The sequence below is a fragment of the Diabrotica virgifera genome, chromosome 3 (assembly GCF_917563875.1).
Source record: "Diabrotica virgifera virgifera chromosome 3, PGI_DIABVI_V3a".
Lineage (NCBI taxonomy): Eukaryota > Metazoa > Arthropoda > Insecta > Coleoptera > Chrysomelidae > Diabrotica > Diabrotica virgifera.
The window spans coordinates 12,512,058-12,532,281 of NC_065445.1; the positions used below are offsets into that span (position 1 = coordinate 12,512,058).

Genomic DNA, 20,224 nt, shown 5'->3' on the forward strand with positions numbered 1-20,224 from the left:
ACAATTTTCTTTATGTTTGGAATTGAAAGATCTTCATTTTAAAGCTTTAAAAAATAAAAAAAATTATTTGTACAATAAATAATGCAATTGTAAAAAACGGCCATTATGGACTTTTCGCAGGCTGTTTTGCAATAAACAATTAACCAAATTAAACTTACCGTACCTCAAATTGTAGGTTTTTTAATTTACTACAACTTTATATTAAAAAGTTTTTCTCTAAAATCAATATCCTAAGCTGCAAAATTAAAAATAATTAAAAATTGCAAATTTAACAAATGAAAATCGCAATTAAAAAAAAGCGCACAATATTTTTGATTACATTTTAGTAGAAGTTATTCCTGGGATCGTCCTTTACAACACCTGATAGGTTTCAAAAATTCCTGAATTATATCCTGAAATCGACCTATTTTTCACCCACAGCCTGGGGTATAATTAGATGGTCTAACGTCTAATACAAAGAATGGCATGGTCTAATAAGAGGAAGAAAGGATACCCCGATTTTAAAGCACTAGTGCCTTAAAGTAGCATTTTTAACGTTCGTCGGAGTGCTAAAAATTGCATTTTTAACACGGTTGTAGAAAAAAATTTTTAAATAAAAAAGGCCCTATCCATAATCCTTCTAAAATGAACGGTTCGAAAGTTACGGAGATAGTATAGTATAATTGGTCCAAAAAAGGGCCTAACGCAGACATCCAAAGTAAAAGTTTTCCTCCAACACCAAATTGTTCTATGTGGTCCACATATTGTTCAGCAAAAAGTTACACCATTTTGAGCGTCCGGTTTGGGGAGGGGGGAGATGGGGGAGAAGTCGGTAAATTACAAGTTTTTTTACGTTTTGCGTTAATATTTCTAAAACTATTCTTTAGCGTAAACAATCTTCTATACAAAAATGTTCTACATGAAATTTAAAACAAAAAAGGTTCTATACACAATTGTCATAAAGTCGACGGTTCCAGAGTTACGAAGGGTGAAAAGTGGAGGTTTTCGATACTTTTTATATTTTTTGGGCAATTGATGATGATTTTGGGTGGTGAGGTTGACGTTTCTTCAAGGGCTTATCCCTAACATACCATCGGCCACTGAAATAGCAAATTTTATTTACAAAACACAATCCTGTTAAAGAAAATTTCTTTCATCGGTAATAATATTATAAATTGCTCAATAAATATAAAGAGTATCGAAAACCTCCACTTTTCACCCTCCGTAACTCTGGAACCGTTGATTTTATAACAATTATGTATAGGACCTTTTTTGTTTTAAATTTTATGTAGAACAATTTTGTATAGAAAATTGTTTACGCTAAATCATAGTTTTAGAAATATTGACGAAAAACGTAAAAAAACTACTAATTTACTAACTTCTCCCCCATCTCTCCCCCCCCCCCCAAACCGGACGCTCAAAATGATGTAACTTTTTACTGAACAATATGTGAACCATTCACAACAGTGTATGGTGTTGGAAGAAAACTTTTACTTTGGATGTTTGAGTTAGGCCTTTTTTGTATAGAAGGTTGTTCATGCTAAACCGCATAGTTTTAGAAATATTGACGAAAAACGTAAAAACTACGAATTTACCGATTTCTCCCCCCTCTCCCCTCCCCCAAATCCGACGCTCAAAATGGTGTGACTTTTTTCTGAACATTATGTGAACCATATAGAACTATTTGGTGTTGGAGGATAACTTTCACTTTGGATGTCTGGGTTTGGGTCTAGTTTTACCATACTACTTATACATTTCTCTAAACCAACTAAATCACGTTTAGACATTTTACTGGGTACTTGTTGTAGTACAAGTAATTGTTGTTCATATATAATTCAAAAGAGTAGCATATCAGATGTAAGTAAAGTTGTTGTTTTAGCAAAAATTAAGCAAAGGCTTAACAAACGTATCTCATAAGTACTAACGAAAAGGAAAACAGTCTTGAAAAAACCAAAAAATTGCAAATAGAAAGGAGGTACCAAATAGATCTTGAGAATAGATTCATAGCCTTAGAAAAGCTCAACAGCATACTGAAGTCGCTGGTGACAGACAATCTAGCGAAAAATATTAAGGAACTCTAAAAAAGAAAAAAAGGGTAAAGACCAAACAATGGATTGACAACAAATGTAGAGACGAAGGGACATAAAAGGTGACATGTCGAGAACCTAAGTGGTCAAAGGGCGATGTACTTAGCATAGGTAAATGGCCGGAGATGGCAAAGTCTGGGCCCAGCTTCGCTCACCCTCCTTAGCAGTCTCTCTGCTGTCCCGTCAAAAAGAACTATCGTTCGTGGCCTGCCACGAGAACGACTTCTTCTTCGTTTAGTCGTCTCTTACGAAAAGCAAGAGAAAAGCTGTGGGGATAGTCTTCTAGAGTGACCCGTACTCACACGGAGGTGTGGTTAGTTCTTCTAGTGCTTTCTCGATTATTTTCCTCTGAGTATACATCCAATGCTCCAGCCTACGGAGCTCTGAGAGACATATTTAGGAGCAGTATACCGATCGGTTTGAAAAGACAAGTGTTTGATCAATGTGTGCTGCCGACAATAACATATGGAGCAGAGACACTGACTCTAACCAAGGCAACAACGTCGAAAATGCAGGTTGCGCAAAGGCGTATGGAAAGATCCATGCTGGGTGTAACCCTAAATATATCCATGAAAGAATAGAATAGAATAGAATAGAAATATGCTTTATTGTCATGAAAAATTGTACAATTTTATCGACAAAGCTTATAAAAAGTCAAGACAACAAAACAATAACAATCCAATTTACTAAAATTACATAAATCGTCAATATATTTACAATAATAACAATAATAATGAAGTTAAACAGAAGTAGTCAATTGCAAAATTTAAGTAAATTGCAAATGCATAGTCTACCTAGTAATTAATAAGTTTAAAAGTTAAGCTGCTGCATATGACACCCAAATATAGACAAAAAAAAAATGATAATAAAAATACTACTTGTGCAAAGGGTACTGCAATTTCTTAGTTATTGATTAAGAAAATCTTCTACTGAATAATATGGTCTTTCAGATAGGTAGGCTTTTGTCAGTTTACGGAATTTGGGGAAAGATGCTGCAGATTTAAGTTGTAGAGGGAGATGATTGTAAAGTTTTTTTGCGGAATATAATATAGATTTCTTTACTAACTCAGAGGACGGGGTCGGCATATAGACGTCAAACGTAGAATTTCTCGTGAAGTAGTCATGATTAGGTCTTGGTGGAAAGACATGTAGATGTTTACGAATTAAGCAAACAGTTTCTAAAATATACAAAGATGGAAGGGTTAAAATTCTGTGATCTTTGAAGTAACTTCTGCAATGTGTTGTTCTTCTGAGGCCAAACAGATATCTAATTGCTCTTTTTTGTAATTTGAAAATAACATCGAATTAGGCAGCTGTACCAGAACCCCAAAAAGGAAGACCATAACGAAGATGTGACTCGAACAAAGAAAAATATGTTATTTTGGAAGATGCTAAATTGAGTTCATTCGAAACAGATCTTATAGCATAGCAAGCTGAGGATAGTTTCTTCCTTAACAAATCGATATGGTGGGACCATTTAAGGTTGCTGTCTAAAAAAATACCAAGAAATTTCACAGAATCAACGGTACTGATCTGGCTGTTATTAAGAGGTAAGGGTTGAAGGACTCCTTTATAAGACAATGCTACTGTTTTATCTACGTTAAACGAGAGTAAATTAGAGTCAGACCAGGTTTTTATTGTAAGTAGATCAGAAGTTATAGCAGCATGAAGAGTTGCAATATTTGAGTTGCTCCAAGTGATACTGGTATCATCAGCAAAAAGAAAGATTTTTCCATCGATTTTTAAACTAGTGATGTCATTAATAAAGATAAGGAAAAGTAGAGGACCCAATACTGAACCTTGAGGTACCCCACATACAATGTTTTTGAGACTAGAGTCTGTATCATTTGCTCTAACCAGTTGTTTCCTATCATCCAAGTAAGATTGGAACCAATCTAAAGAAATACCTCGAATTCCGTAGAAATTTAGTTTTCTTATCAAAATGTTATGATTTACACAATCAAAAGCTTTGGCGTAGTCACAAAAAAACGGTGGCAGTGTGAAGATTATTGTTCAGTGCTTGATAAACCTCATGTAGTACAGAAAAGATGGCATCAGTGGTGCATTTATTATTTAAAAAGCCGAACTGATTTTGTGATAAAATGTTGTTTTCAACTAGAAAGGACATAAGTCGGGCTTTTATGAGTCTCTCAATAATTTTGGAGAGTACCGGTAGTAGTGCAATAGGTCTATAATTGCAGGTATTAGATATTTCACCACCCTTATGAAGAGGAATAATGATGGCTGTCTTCAGGCACTCTGGAAATTTACCTTTCTCAAAGGAATCATTAATTAGTGAGATGAGGACTTCTAACACATTTTCTGGGAGATTAGAAAAAATTTTTATCGATAGACCATCAAATTTTTTATCAAAGGGGAAAGATCCATGCTGGGGATAAAATAGGAAATGAAGATCTCAGACACAGAACCGGTATCGCAGATGTTATAAAATCACCAGGCTCAAATGGAACTGGGCAGGACACATCGCCAGGCTGAAAGATTCAACATGGACACGAAAGCTGATGGAGTGGAGACCAAGAGAAAATAAACGCAGTATATATAGAGGAAGGCTGCCTACTCGATAGACAGATGATATCAGGCGGATTAATAAAAACTGGCAACAATCGGCACAAAACCGTGAAGTGTGGAAACAATTGGAGGAGATCTATGTCCAGCAGTGGACGTGAATTCGTTGGATGATAATGATACATCCAATGGAGTAGGAGACAGGACACCCTGCCACCCCAAATGTGTATGGTTTCGAAAAACGTTCCCCTTGACGTTAATTCAGTAAAAATACGTTATTTCAGTAAAAATACGTAAAAATGCTTCTTTAGAAGTTCGTAAAAACGCTTCACTGTGTATGATCTAATTGGTTGTTAGGTATATAATTTTTTATCAAGTTTGTTCCTTTAGTTACCCGTCAAAATCGTAGGAACGTCCCTGCAAATCTCAATAATACTCATTCTCTTAATCTAAACATGAACTTCCAAAAACAAAGTTTCCTCTCCGATTTACATTCCCTTACCCTAAGCAAACAGTCCGGATTTTTTAGAGCAGCGAATAATAACAAGCGCGGATCTGTCCAAAGATCTGTCTTAGGTAATTCGATATAGTAGGAAACTGTAGTAAATAACCGTAGGTTAACGTTGGAACTGGAGAGACTTAACGTAACTTTAGAAGCCATTTCAAAATTCCGAGACGAAATTCACGTCGAAAATGATGAATGCGAAATGCAAATGGCGCACGATTGATTCGTCTCGAATGACTTGGTTGATTCCTAGGAAAACACAGAGTGTTATAGGAAACTATCAGCTCCAGTTGATTAATGGAGACGATTTTATCCATTTAGATACTTGGAAAAGCTATTAACATTTTATGATTCCCTTGCGAACTGTTTAAGTATAAACTTTTATTCTATTCATTGTACAAAATTGTGTTTTAAATAGGCGCGGATCCAGGGGGGGGTCAATGGAGTCAATTGCCCCCTCCTTGAGACCTCGCCTGGTATCTACTGAGACTGTTGTTAAGAAAGATATTACGATTGAACATAAATAGTGAATTTTGTGTCCTGTTGATAACTGAATAACTGAAACATAAATATGGCAGAATTCCTTGAAATCGAAAATTATTAAAAGTCTTTGGAACATAAATGAAAAAGTCCCACAATCAATCTGTTTATTACCATCTATTCAATTCAATGCCAGAGACCAGATAAAAATAGTAATTGCTGGTGCTATGTTATGGTAATTTGATCATTTAATAAAACCTCCCGAATAAGAGGCGCTTTTAGAAGGATGTCCATAGTATTAGGTAACAGATACCTAAAATTGGCATTAAGGATCCGACTACTTCGTTGCTACATGTTCTCGGTCTTACTGTCGAGTCTTGGACTGTGAATAAAATCGATCTATATGGTCTTGAGGTTCTCGAAATGTGGTGCAATAGAAGAATTTTAAGAGTTTTTGGATGGAGAAGATTTCAAACTCCACAATACCAGAATGTCTCAGCAAGACTACTGCGATTATAAAAAGCATCAAGAAGAGATAGCTGGATTATTTCTGATGTTTAATGAGAGGTCCCAAATATAGGTTGCTACAAAATTTTATTTAAGGGAAAATAGCAGGCAAACGCAGTCCAGGACGAACAAGAACTTCATGGTTCATGGTAACCAACGTTCTGAAAGAACATGGTACATGAAGAATAAGAAATTAGCAGCCCATCCCGAAAAAGAATCCTGCGTACGCCAGTCACGAGAAAATTTGTATTTCATTGCCCCCACCTTGTAAGGTTGCTGGATCCACCGTTTGTTTTAAACTTAACTAGTTTTTGTCTCAAGCTCTCAATGACAGCTCTCAAGGAATACGAATAATCAAACAGACCAGAATCACATTTACAAGAATGAAGAGGCTTCTCTATTATCGGGACTTAAACCTTGAGTTAAACATACGATTGCTGAGATGCTATGTGCTACCCGTATACGGGATGGAAGCATGGACACTGAAGAAAATTAACGAGGAGACTGGAGGCATTCGAAATGTAATTGTGGATGTACCGAAGAGCACTGAAGATCTCATAACCAACGTAGAGGTAATGAGACGTATGCATAAGGAAAGAGAAGTACTTCTAACAATTAAGAGAAGAAATCTGAGATCTATGGGACATGTGAATAGAAGATAAATATCTAATACTCCAAGTCATTATGCAAGAAATAATTACACTTTTATAAAAAACTTTTTTATAATAAAACGTTTTTATTTTTTATCGGAGAGGATATAAAATAATTTGACGATATAAAATGCTTAAAATTTCAAAAATTACACTATAATAAAATAGTACATTATATACCGCGGGACTGAAGTAGTACATTTAATCCTGAAGGTAAAGTTTATGGCCCGACCGCAGGGAGGGCCATAATTTACCTGAAGGATTAAATGTACTTCAGTCGCAAGGTATATACGATACTTTTCGTACTTCCGGTATGATTTTATTAATTATTTCAATAATTTCAATCAGTTTTTTCTCTCTTCAACTCATTTAATAAACTGTCTTTAAAATAAGTTACCATAGTAACATTGCGTTGTGACAGTTATAATTTAGAAACATTGTCATTACTAGTGTCATTGTAAAGAAACATTGTTATTGATAATTATTGGTATCATGAGTGAAGAAGGTGTATCTGATATTGATAAAAGAGCAGCCGAAGTAGGTGAAGAATTGTTACCACCGAAATCTAGAAAACTATACGAGCAGCAGTACGATGCTTTTAAAAAGTGGTGCCGCTTAAAAAATGTGAGACAACCTACTGAAAATGCGCTGTTAGTCTACTTCGATGATAAATCAAAAGCGGTTTGTGCCTCAACTCTCTGGGCACATTACTCAATGCTGAAATCGGTTATTAACATTAGAGAAGATATTGATATAAGTAAATTTCCAAAATTATTAGCTTTTTTGAAGAGAAGAAATGAGGGATTTAAGCCAAAGAAGTCAAGAATTCTCACGTCTGAGCAGGTAGCTCAGTTCTTACGGGAGGCTCCGGATGATAAATATTTAATGCTTAAGGTAAATTTGGAAATTTGTTTATATTCAGAAATTTTAAGAAATCAATTTTTTTGTAGGTTGCACTTATTTTGGGCGTTGCGGGAGCTTGTCGTGGAAAAGAGTTGGTTGATTTAGAAATCGACGATGTGAGAGATTTGGGCGATTCCTTCCTAATTGCGATTAGAAACACCAAAAATAAAATTGACCGAAATTTTGTGATCAAAAATTCAGAAAACAGTGCCATCAGTTACCTGCTGCATTAACCCAGGAAAGACTGGTCAATATGACGAACTGTCACAATATTAATTTGAATATTAACGTTAATTACCATTCTAATTAATTATATTTTTCAATAAAATATCCCTTAAATTCGTTTGTTTGTGATTTAATCGTTCCGGGAGTTTCGTCAATATTTAATCCCGGAGGGATTAAATGTGACACTTTAGTACCTGTCACAAGGGAGTGAAGTTGTCACTTTAGGCCCGGAAGTACGAAAAAGTACTTTTTATAATAACACGGTTTTGTTATACAGGGTGTAACAAAAATACAAGTCATAAATTAAACCACATATTCTGGGACCAAAAATAGTTCGAATGAACCTAACTTACCTTCGTACAAATATGCACACAAAAGAAGTTACAGCCCTTTGAAGTTACAAAATGAAAATCGATTTTTTTGAATATATCGAAAACTATTAGAGTTTTTTTGTTGAAAATGGACATGTAGCATTCTTATGGAAAGAACATCTTAAAGAAAAATTATAGTGAAATTTGTGCATCCCATAAAAATTTTATGGGGGTTTTGTTCCCTTAAACCCCCCAAACTTTTGTGTCCGTTCCAAATAAATTATTATTGTGGTGCCATTAGTTAAATTCAATATTTTTAAAACTTTTTTGCCTCTTAGTATTTTTTCAATCAGGCAGTTTTTATCGAGTTGCGGCTTCTTTTTTAATTTTTTAATATGTTTACATAAAATTTTTATGAGGGTTTTGTTCCTTTAAACCCCCCAAATGTTTGTGTACGTTCCAATTAAACTATTACTGCGGTACCATTAGTTAAACACAGTGGTTTTAAAACTTTTTTGCCTCTTTGTATTTTTTTGATAAAGCATCTTTTATCGAGATGTGGCTTCTTTTTTAATATGGTTCAAAATATACTCAAAAATGTAAATCATAAATAAATTTTCATATTATTACAAAGTCTCCATAACTGTACTTTACCATATAAAAATATGTGGTGGATTTGACAAATATTCAAATATCTCGATAAAAACTGACTTTTGAAAAAAGTACTAAGAGACAAAAAAGTTTTTAAAAACTTGTGTTTAACTAATGGCTCTACAATAATAATTAAATTGGAACGTACACAAAAGTTTGGGGGGTTTAAAGGAACCAAACCCCCATAAAATTTTTATGGGGTGTACAAATTTCATTATAATTTTTTCTTAAAATATTACTGTCATAAAAATACCACATGTCCATTTTCAATAAAAAATATCTAATAGTTTTCGATATATTGGAAAAAATCGATTTTTATTTTGTAACTTCAAAGGGCTGTAACTTTTTTTCCGTGCATATTTGTACTAAGGTAAGTTAGGTTCAATCAAACTATTTTTGGTCCCAGAATATGCGATTAAATTTTTGACCTGTATTTTTGTTACACCCTGTACATATACAGGACACAACATGTTTCTAAAGAATAAAATATGAATTTTTAGTAGTTGTATTAATTAACTGCTAAAATTATAATTCCAAAAATTACACTAGTATAAAAAAAGTACTTTTTATAATACCACGGTTGTTTAAAATGGTATATACAGTGCGTCCATAAAGTAACGCATAAATTCATTATTTCGTAAACCGGCGACTTTAAGGAAAATTCCCGACACAGGTCGATTTTTATTTTTAATTTCCGATTTTTTGGCATATCTATCATACTAGTGACGTCATCCATCTGGGCGTGATGACGTAATCGATTATTTTTTTAAATGAGAATAGGGGTCATGTGATAGCTCATTTGAAAGGGTATTAAATTCTCTATTCCATAATATAAACATTAACATAATTATTTATACAAGGTGTTCAAAAAAACATTTTATTAATTAAAATAATTGAGACAAAAAGAAGAATGTATGTAATTTATCTAATTCAAAATACGTTTTAATGTTGTCAGAAAACAGGAAAAAATGTTTATTTGACAAATAAATATTGTTTTTCGCTTAAATTCAATGTTAAAGCTTCCACCCACTTGCCTCTTGCCAGTTTGAATATTTCGTTTAAGCGAAAATTAATGTTTATTTGTCAAATATTTTTTTTGTTTTTTGACAGTAGTAAAACGCATTTTGAATTAAATAAATTACATACATTCTTCTTTTTGTCTCAATTATTTTAATTAAAAAAATGTTTTTTTGAACACCCTGTATAAATAATTATGTTAATATTTAAATTAGTGAATAGAGAATTGAATACCCTTTCAAATGAGCTATCACATGACCCCTATTCTCATTTAAAAAAATCATCGATTACGTCATCACGCCCAGACGGATGACGTCACTAGTATAATATATATTACAAAAAATCGTAATTTAAAAATAAAAATCGACCTGTTTCGGGATTTTTCCTTGAAGTCGCCGGTTTACGAAATAACGAATTTATGCGTTACTTTATGGACGCACTGTATAATAATTAACTTATAAAATATGAATTTTAAGTATATCAAGTTTTAATGATTTATTAAAAAAATTAAAGAAAGATCCGCAACAGCCGTTTTCGAACTAGGGAACTCTCGATCTGTAGTCTAATGTCCGCCACTGACCCACCATCAATTTGTAGATATCGAACGTATTAAAATTTAAACTATCATTGCATTAGTCACATTTTTAAAATACACTCGCGATCATAAAAAGCGGGTCACTCGATGAGTTATTCAAGTTAGGGGTCTCGAATTTTCTAAACCTGTGGTCCGATTTGAGTGATTTTTTTAGTATGTTATAGCCTTATTCTTTAGCAATATCTCTATAATAATATTGTTGCTAGACCGGTAAATTGTCATTGTATACCGGGTGTAACAATCATAATGTGTTTATTCCTAAAAGTTCGGAACACCCTGTGGAATGTCTTAGCATAGATAAAATATTGAAATTAAAACTCAATTGTAGCCTTAGGCTCTCTTAACATTTTCTTTTTTGATTTATTTGTTTATGTTGGATAATGAAAAAGTTAAGCACGTTAATAACTTGTTATGTTCTTCATCAATACAGGGTGTTTCTAAATAAGTGCGACAAACTTTAAGGGGTAATTCTGTATAAGAAAAAATAATGACAGTTTGCTTTATAAACATATGTCCGCAAATGCTTCGTTTCCGAGATACGGGATGTTGAATTTTTTCTTACAAACTGACGATTTATTTATTGCTCTAATACCAATAGAGATATGCAAATGAAATTTGGTAGGTTTTAAGAGGCAGTTATTGTGGATTTTTTGACATACAATTAATAATTCTATATTCACGATTGGCGTGCATAGGGTACAAACATTTTAGATACATCCCGTATGCACGCCAATGGTGAATATAAAATTCTTAATTGTATGTCAAAAAATGTGCCATAACTACCTCTTAACTCCTACCAAATTTCATTTGCATATCTCAACCGGTTTTAGAGCAATAAATAAATCGTCAGTTTGTAAGAAAAAATTCAACATCCCGTATCTCGAAAGCGAAGAATTTGCGGTCATACGTTTATAAAGCAAGCGGTCATTATTTTTTCATGCAGAATTGCCCCTTAAAGTTTGTCGCACTTATTTAGAAACACCCTGTATCGATGAAGAACATGGTTAGTTATTAAGGTGCCTAACTTTTTTATGATCCAACATAAACAAATAAATCAAAAAAGAAAATGTTAAGAAAGCCTAAGGCTACAATCGAGTTTTAATTTCAATATTTTATCTATGCTAAAACATTCCACGGGGTGTTTCGAACTTTGAGGAATAAACACAGTATGATTGTTACACCCGGTATACAATGACAATTTACCTGTCTAGCAACAATATTATTATGGCGATATTGTTAAAGAATAAAGCTATAACATACTAAAAAAATCACTTAAATCGGACAACAGGTTTAGATAATTCGAGACATCTAACTTGAATAACTCATCGAGTGACCCGCTTTTTATGATCGCGAGTGTAGTTTGAAATAAAAATAATCGATTTATCCATACGGGGTGATTGCTTAGTGGGGTAAAGCTCCGTAGATCCGTTATAGTAATAGATAGCAATAAAAGTTAATAACAAAAATTGTAGTCAACTTTGATTACAGCTTGATAATCAGTAATCGTAAATTGTCAGTTTTAGACAATGCAGTCATGACTTGCCTAAAATTTGGATAGATGGGAAAAACTGAAAATTTGAATGTTGCCAAGGTACGTAGATATTCTTTAAACATCGATTGATGAAATCCCGAAGAGTTTTTTGCAATACAATATTTAAAACTCCTTTGTTTTTTAATTGCTAATCAAGCGTGCGCGACACTATTTTCCACCAACATGCGACAGTATGGTGCAAATGAAAGGAATAAATTCGTTATTTCGTAAACCGGCGACTTTAAGGAAAAACCCCGAAACAGGTCGATTTTTATTTTTAAGTTATGATATTGTCTCATATATGGTATACTAGTGACATGATGGGCATGATGACGTAATCGATGATTTTTATAAATGAGAATAGGGGTCGTGTCTAGCTCATTTGAAAGGTTCTTCAATTCTCTATTCAGTAATATAAATATTTACATAATTATTTATACAGGGTGTCCAAAAAATTTTTATTAAATTAAATTATTTGACAAAAAAAGAAGTAGAAGGACACCCTGCATAAATAATTATGTAAATGTTTATATTACTGAATAGAGAATTGAAGAACCATTCAAACGAGCAACCACACGACCCCTATTCTCATTTAAAAAAATAATCGATTACGTCATCACGCCCAGGCGGATGACGTCATTAGTATACCATATATGCCACAATATCATAACTTAAAAATAAAAATCGACCTGTTTCGGCATTTTTCCTTAAACTCGCCGGTTTACGAAATAACGAATTTATTCCTTTCATTTGCACCATACTGTCGGTGGAAAATAGTGTCGCGCACGCTTGATTAGCAATTAAAAACAAAGGAGTTTTGAATATTGTATTGCAAAAAACTCTTCGGGATTTCATCAATCGATGTTTAAAGAATATCTACCTATCTTGGCAACATTTAAATTTTCAGTTTTTCACATAGTTTTTGAGGGTTAAAAATGGCCGATTTCTCAATTTTTCAAATTTTAATCACTTATATGTCAAAAACTATCATTTTTAGAGAAAAGTCACTAAAAACCGTTTCTGTTTGGAATGATCCAAAAAACCTAAGACAACTTTTTTCTATGCAAAAAAAATAATTTTAGGAAAAAAACAAAAAAAAAGCTACCTAATTTAGTTTAAAAAATTTTTGACCACCTTTTGGTCCTGGCAACATGCTTTGTTAAAAGGAGTCCTTTTTGAGTAAGATTGTGCAAAAAATCCAAATCAGAATATTTTTCCTAGCGGATGCGCAGTGGCTTTCTGGACTATAAGAATATCACCTGGATACCTGTATCACAGTGTCTTCGGAAAATTTACATTTTCCTGGTCTATGACGGTGAAAAGTTTGTCACCATCAAAATATACTTGAATATAATAATTAGAAGAATCCATAAAAACAATATTCAAAAATGATTTTTATTCACAAGAAAGCTCGCAGAACAATATACAATAATAATATACGTACCTAAAATACCTATTCTAAAATAATTTTTAGTTTAACCTTGGGCTATAAATATACCTCTCGAAATAATTACGCGCTTCGGATTAGAACATCTGTCGGCCCGGGTAGCTCAGTCGGTAGAGCATTGGACTTTTAATCCAAGGGTCCAGGGTTCAAGTCCCTGCTCGGGCGAACTTTTTTGTTTTTTTTTAATTAGTTCCGTTAGAACTATCGTAGTTCCGTGTTCCAGGTTCACCAATTTCTTTAGTTTTAATATTAATTAACACAGCAAGTATGCAATGTATTCATTAAATTTATGTGGTTTAAATAGAACTCTTCATGAACAGGATAGAACGTGTTTTTTTATTTTGGACCTGGCTTGTCAATAATTCTGCTGTAAATACGCATTGAGATTGCGTGAGATCTCGATCTCACGCGACTTTAAAACAGTTGTGTTAAATCTTCTTCTTCTTTTCTTCGTTCTTTTTTTAGATGTTCTCGATATGTTTGTTCCTATGGACGTTCTAAAATCACTTCTATTTCAGTTTTCGGCACGAGATGTGGTCGACAAACTTAAATAATTTAATTACTATAACAGGAATAAATCCCAATAAATTATTAGCCCTAGTCAAACTATCTAATAAACAATTCAATGCAACGGAGAGTTTACTACAAAAGAACAATCGAAAAGTATGTAAATATTTAACAATTTAACAGCAAAAAGAACAATGCAACCAAATCGGCGAAAGATCTAGCAAAATCTTTGGAAAACAAAATACCTATATTTTTCTTAAGTAGCAATATAGCAAAAGCTAAATCAGAAGTTTATATAAATCTCTACAATTAACTTGATACCAGGGAGGGAGAAAAGTTATATAAAATAGTCAAACATAGGGCAAGGAAAGCAAAAGATTTCAATCAGATTCAATGCACGCGAGATGAAAATATTAAAATACTATTTCACGAAAAGTATGTGAAAAAGAGAAGAAAAAAGTACTTTGTCAGTTTAAACAATTTGACAGAAAATCAGTTTAGTTAACGGAGACAGTAACAGCAATGGTCATCAAAATATCTAACGAGGAGGTGAATGAATCTGTTCAAAAAATAAAGAAGCTTAAAGCAGTTGGACCAGTGAATATGTAAATATGTACTATTTTTGTTGGGAATAATAAAATTTTTAGGCCACAATTTTTACTTTAAACTTTATTTTGACGTTCCGATCTCCACTTATTTCAAAGAAAAATTGTGGTTCATTTCCAATAAAAATATTAAATTTACGTTAAATACCTCATTAAATTCTCCTTGCTTACAAATATGGCAGCTTTGTGAGTAGCTAAACCGACAGTCATATATCTGTTCAAATCAATCAGTTTAGGATAATTTAAACAAGTTTTACTTTTAATGTGTAGGTAAATAATATACCGTGCGTCTTTAAAGTTCGAGCGAGGTGTGGCCACGTCGCCCATAAATTCTTAAAGCGGTTCACACTTTGTTGCTCATGCAACACAACTAGAAAAGAGAGCTTTCGTTGTCATCTAATGCGACAGTTTGGTGCATGGCGCCTCTCTCTTTTGTAAATTATGCAAAATATCCGGCATTTACATGTTGGGTGCAAAATGGGTTTTAAATGAGGATTAACATACCAAAGGTTATGTTGCTATATGCTTTTTCATACATTATTTATCTTTTAATGCTGTGTGCCGTGTGAATGTACTGTTTTTTTCTGCCGGGCGCTATTAATTATTTTGTGTTAAAATGATCACAGCGTTTTAGAACGACTTTAAATTACTTATTTATGGAAGCAACTTTGTGTATTTAAATCAATCACTTCGGGTTTTATAGTTAAACAATAGTTATTTATGTACCAAGTCAGTAAAGTTAATCTTTATGGAACGAATCTGATATTGTGAGCAGAGCGAGCATAGCGAGCGACGCAAGAAACAGACGAGTTCGATAAAGAGTCTTTACTAACGTGGTGCATACCAAATTTTATCGCCAACAATTTGATATCGGTTTTAACACTTACTTACAATTTACAATTTAAAAACTTTTTAAATTTTAGACGTCATAATAATTTCATGACAGTGATGACAGATAACTTTTGCAAGATGGCCGCTTTCGATTTTTTATCGAATGTTATCAATATTGAATAATTACTAAATCGGTTAAGTTTTAATTTATTTTATATGAATATAATTACAAACTACTACAGAATAGTCCTTATTGACATAAATTTAATTGGTAATACATATCGCCAATTGTGTACAATATTTTTAATAATTAAAGAAGTACCAAGTCAGTATAGTGATTCTTTATCGAACGAGTCTGATACCATGGGCGTAACCAGGATGATCCTAGGGGGGGGGGGTTACAACTACCTGAAAGGGGGGGTTACAACTAGTGGAAGGTCTCTGAGGGCTATGGTGTTAAGCGTATAGAGCTCAAAGTACATCCCAATGGGGGGGGGGGGTTACAACCCCCAAAACCCCCCTGGTTACGCCTATGTCTGATACTACGAGAAGAGCGAGTGTAGCGAGCGAGGCGAGTAACAGACGAGTTCGATAAAGAGTCTTTACTGACGTGGTGCATACAAAATTTTATCGCCAACATAATTTGATTGGAGATCAACTTGGAATTTGAATTCCGATGATTCGCACCTTAAAGTTGATAGGTACGTAAGAGTTTGGGCTCTGTAATTATTTAAATATAATATAAAATTTATAAAAAAAAATCGAATAAGCATCTGTCGTTTATTCTTCTTTAAAATCTCATTATAACACTACACAATTTTTTTAATTTGATTATCTTCATTATTTTATAAAATTAATCATCTTTAATTTTAATAACCCCTAAATGAAAAACTGAAGAGTGAAGTACTGCAAGCTTGGCAGCTTGGACAATGCCAAAATATATTTTATCTACAATTTCACTTTCTGCGATACCTAATTTGATATTGGTTTTAGTTTTAACACTTACCTGCAATTTACAATTTAAGAACTATTTTAGACGTCATAATAATTTCATGACACTGATGACATATAACGTTTGCAAGATGGCCGCTTTTGATTTTTAATCGATAGTTATCAATATTGAATAATTACTAAATCGGTTACAAAATACTCCAAAATTCCACCTTTTGGCATAAATTTAATTGATAATATCGCAAATTGTGTACAATATTTTTAATAATTAAAGTAAAAGTAAAATTCTTCTTTCAGTACAATAAAGTGTTACTTTACTGCCGCAAATGAGGGCAAATAATTACAATATGAATGAACAAATATGAACAAATGAATTATCTTGATATGTCCTAGACCTGTATTATTACAAAAAGCACTATAACCACCTTCTTCTTTTCTTTGCTGGTGCATTTACACAGTGCTAACCAAAAGACCCCTCTCCCCCCCGAATTTTTGAGCGGTTATACTTTTTCTTCTTCTAATGGCGCTACAACCCTTTGTGAGTCTTGGCCTGTTTAACAATGTTCTTCCATTCTGCCCTGTCGGATACTTTCCTTCGCCACAGCCATGATGTTCATGGTTTTAAGATCTCTCTCTACGTCGTCTATCCCTCTTTAACGGGACATTCCTCTTGTTCTATTTCCGTGGGGCTTTCATCTCTGGATTACTTTTACAGCTCGATTATCGGAAATTCTTTCTAAGTGACCAAGCCGGTTTAGTTTTTGTGACTTTACAAATCCAACAATATCTCCGCTCTGCATTAGTTCATCCAGCTCGTAGTTCATCTTCATATCCAACCACTTGTTCAAGTGTATTTTAGATTGTACCATTGTGCCCGGGAGTGTTAGTGTTAGATTTGATACTTAAACAAGCTGTGGCGACATTTGAAACTTCAATATGAACTGGAACAATTAACTGATTCGCGTGCAGCTTTGAAATTCACAAATATGGGGTTCCACTATGAACTCTACGAGTTTTCTTTGTAAAGATTTAGTAGATTACTAACTTATTAGGTCTGATGCCGCCTCGTATCAAACACTATAATATGTTCAGCGGACTATTGTTAACAGATTATAAAAAATCCTTTGATTGTATAATAAATAAAAATATACAGAAAACTGGACAAGCAAACAATCTCGAAACACACTGTATAAATGCGTGTACGTACCTAATATATGAATAATTTTTTGTGTAATCACTTAAGCCGCTTATATAAAAGGTGTGAGGTGTGGTCGGTAAATACAATAGGTTTATGACGGTCTTTTGTTTTTCTTCAAACTTAATAACAAAGGAAGGCTTAACTTCTAAGTAGAGAACAAATATGTTTATCGCGGGAATGCACCGATGTGCGATGGATGGTACTTGGAAAAAGTTCAATAAAATATGGGCAAAGAGGTAAATAACGTTGATGTAAGGTAGGTATCAATCATTGAAACAATGTGTAGCCTTAAGCCTTAAAATGTATGAAAAATGATCAAAAATTTATGTATATACAGACCACCTACACGATGGACAGACGACGTTAACCCTTATCCGGGCAAGGTGGGTCCAACGGGCTCGAGACGCCAATTCTTTTATCATAAACTGATCAAAAAATTTTTATTGAATTTTATGCATCACTGAATTTGTTTAGAAGTATGTTTCCTTCAACATAGTCATGAGCTATTTAAAATATTTTTGACCATATTACCATTTTTGAAATTATTGCATCGAAAGAATTTTGTCACATAAAGGGGCAACACGGGCCCGTCGGACCCTATTTGTATTTATACCTAAAGTCTAAATCTTTGTTACAGAAGTTGATCTGGCAGTCAGGTAATGTTTTTGTGGATTATCTAAACGACATTTATGATTCCGGAAATCCAATAATAAAGTCTAAACGGGTAAAAAATAATGTAAACATCTTTGATGTGAACATCAAAGATATGCTTACAATAGGTGTTATATCTATTCTAAATGAATTTTAAAAACTGATAATCATTGTTGGAATGCAATAATATTGTTAGATAGGTACCTATACATATTTTGAAATAAATAATGCATCTGCTGCAGTCGTTTGATATTAATGTTAGTGTCGACAACTAAGCTCCTAAAAATAAATGAATGACAAATAAACAAAAGAAAAATAAATGACTAATCTATGGTTTTTTTATTCTTATTTTTTTTAACCTAATACTTAATTATAATTTAATTTGTCATATCAATTTGCTATTCTAGTTGGGAATAAGCTAATCTTGTGACTTAGTCCCAACTAAAATAGTAAATTAGTATGACAAAGTATTTTAATTTGTAAATAGGCCAGGAACTGAAGCTTTTCACCTCGTAATTTTTACAGAATGGATCGATTTGCTTGAAATTCTGAGAATAAGTAGAGGATAGTCCAAGGATCAAAATCTATATGATTCCGAAAGGCGCTTTTACCATGGGGGTGGTTGCCACCCCATCTCGCGGGTGAAAATTTTTTATTATATTTTGACCGCAAAAGTTGATAAAAACATTCATTCTAAGCAAAAAATGTCCTATACGTTTTTTTGATAAAATTGACTGTTTTCGATTTATTCGTTATCGAAAGTGTTAGTTTTGTATAGAAAAATTAATGTTTTTCGATATTACAATTCACTCAATTTTTGCCGTAGAAAAATTGTTTTTAAACCAAGTTGTTGGGAATTAATTACCCTACAATTTTATATTGAAATATGTTTTCGTATCTCTGATGCTAATCTCTCTATTCTGAAGAAAATGGCATTTTTTCCCAAACTACAAAAATTCGTTATTCGATTTTGACTCCAATTTGTTAAATAAATAAGAATTATTAATAAGGCCACGGACCAAAAACAACGCCAACTTACATTATTATGCTTACCATTGGATTCCTCCTTTTTTTTTTCAAAAAAATATATTGATTTTTTAACCTTAACTTTTTTATTTTTTACCTTAGAAAGTTTGGTAAGAACATAATTTTGTAGGTTTTTACAAGGTCTATAAGCCTATTAATATTAAATCTTTTTAAAATGCTCAGTCGCAAAAAGAGGTGACTTTGAAAGGGTTGCTAAAGGTGGTTTTTGCATGTTATTACAAGATTTAATTTTCAATAAAGAAGAGCCAACATATAATAAAGTATAGCTCGATTACTATTGGTCCAAAAGGAAATTTAAAAAAACGGTCTTGTTTATTTTTTCAAAAGGTACATTTTTGTTAAGAAAAGTTGTTTTGATAAAACGAAAACTTTTGGAGTTATTAACAGAAAACTTATTAAAAACATTGATTTTTTCGATATAAAAGTAACACTTTCGATATAGACCAATCAAGTTGGTAAAAAATAAGCCGTTTTTCGACATAATTGAAAAGACGAGGTTTGACAGTTGAAATGTGTAGTATGAGATATTATAAAAGGGCTACCATCTTGGGATTCATCAATTTTTTAGTGGAACATTTTTTAAATAAACAATCAAAACGTCACACTTAGCTTTGTGCTCATAACTTAAAAACTTGTTTATTTAGAGATTTGACGTTCACAGGTAACTTTTTTAGAATAAAAAGATACATCGAATGAGATATGCCAAATGAAAATCGGTTAATAAACAAAAAAGTTATTGCAAAACAGACGACAAAATCATTGTTTTTTAATATTGTTAATAACAATTTTATTGTTTATTAGAATATGTTTAAATGTACCTAAACTTGAGGGCATTATGGTGTTTGAATGGTGTGCAAAAAATGGTCCAGATCTGTTTAACAGTTTTCGCAAAATTGAATTTGTTTATAAATTTTTTTGAAAAACGAGCTAATTTCTGAGGCTGGTCCAGTTAATATAGCTGAATGTATCTCAATAGTCCGGAGCTCATTTCCTTCGTTAAGATGTATAATAACAGCCTAT

The 20,224-nt window shown here is 32.8% G+C and overlaps 1 protein-coding gene and 1 non-coding gene across 3 annotated transcripts in view; both read left to right on the forward strand.

The window, feature by feature from the left end:
• The window catches only part of LOC114349398 (netrin receptor UNC5C), a 1,236,422-nt gene that overhangs the window by 160,885 nt on the left and 1,055,313 nt on the right, over positions 1 to 20,224 (forward strand). The gene's annotated exons all lie outside the window — the stretch shown is intronic.
• Positions 13,507 to 13,579, forward strand: Trnak-uuu (transfer RNA lysine (anticodon UUU)). The gene has a single exon. It is a non-coding gene; the product is annotated as a tRNA-Lys (tRNA).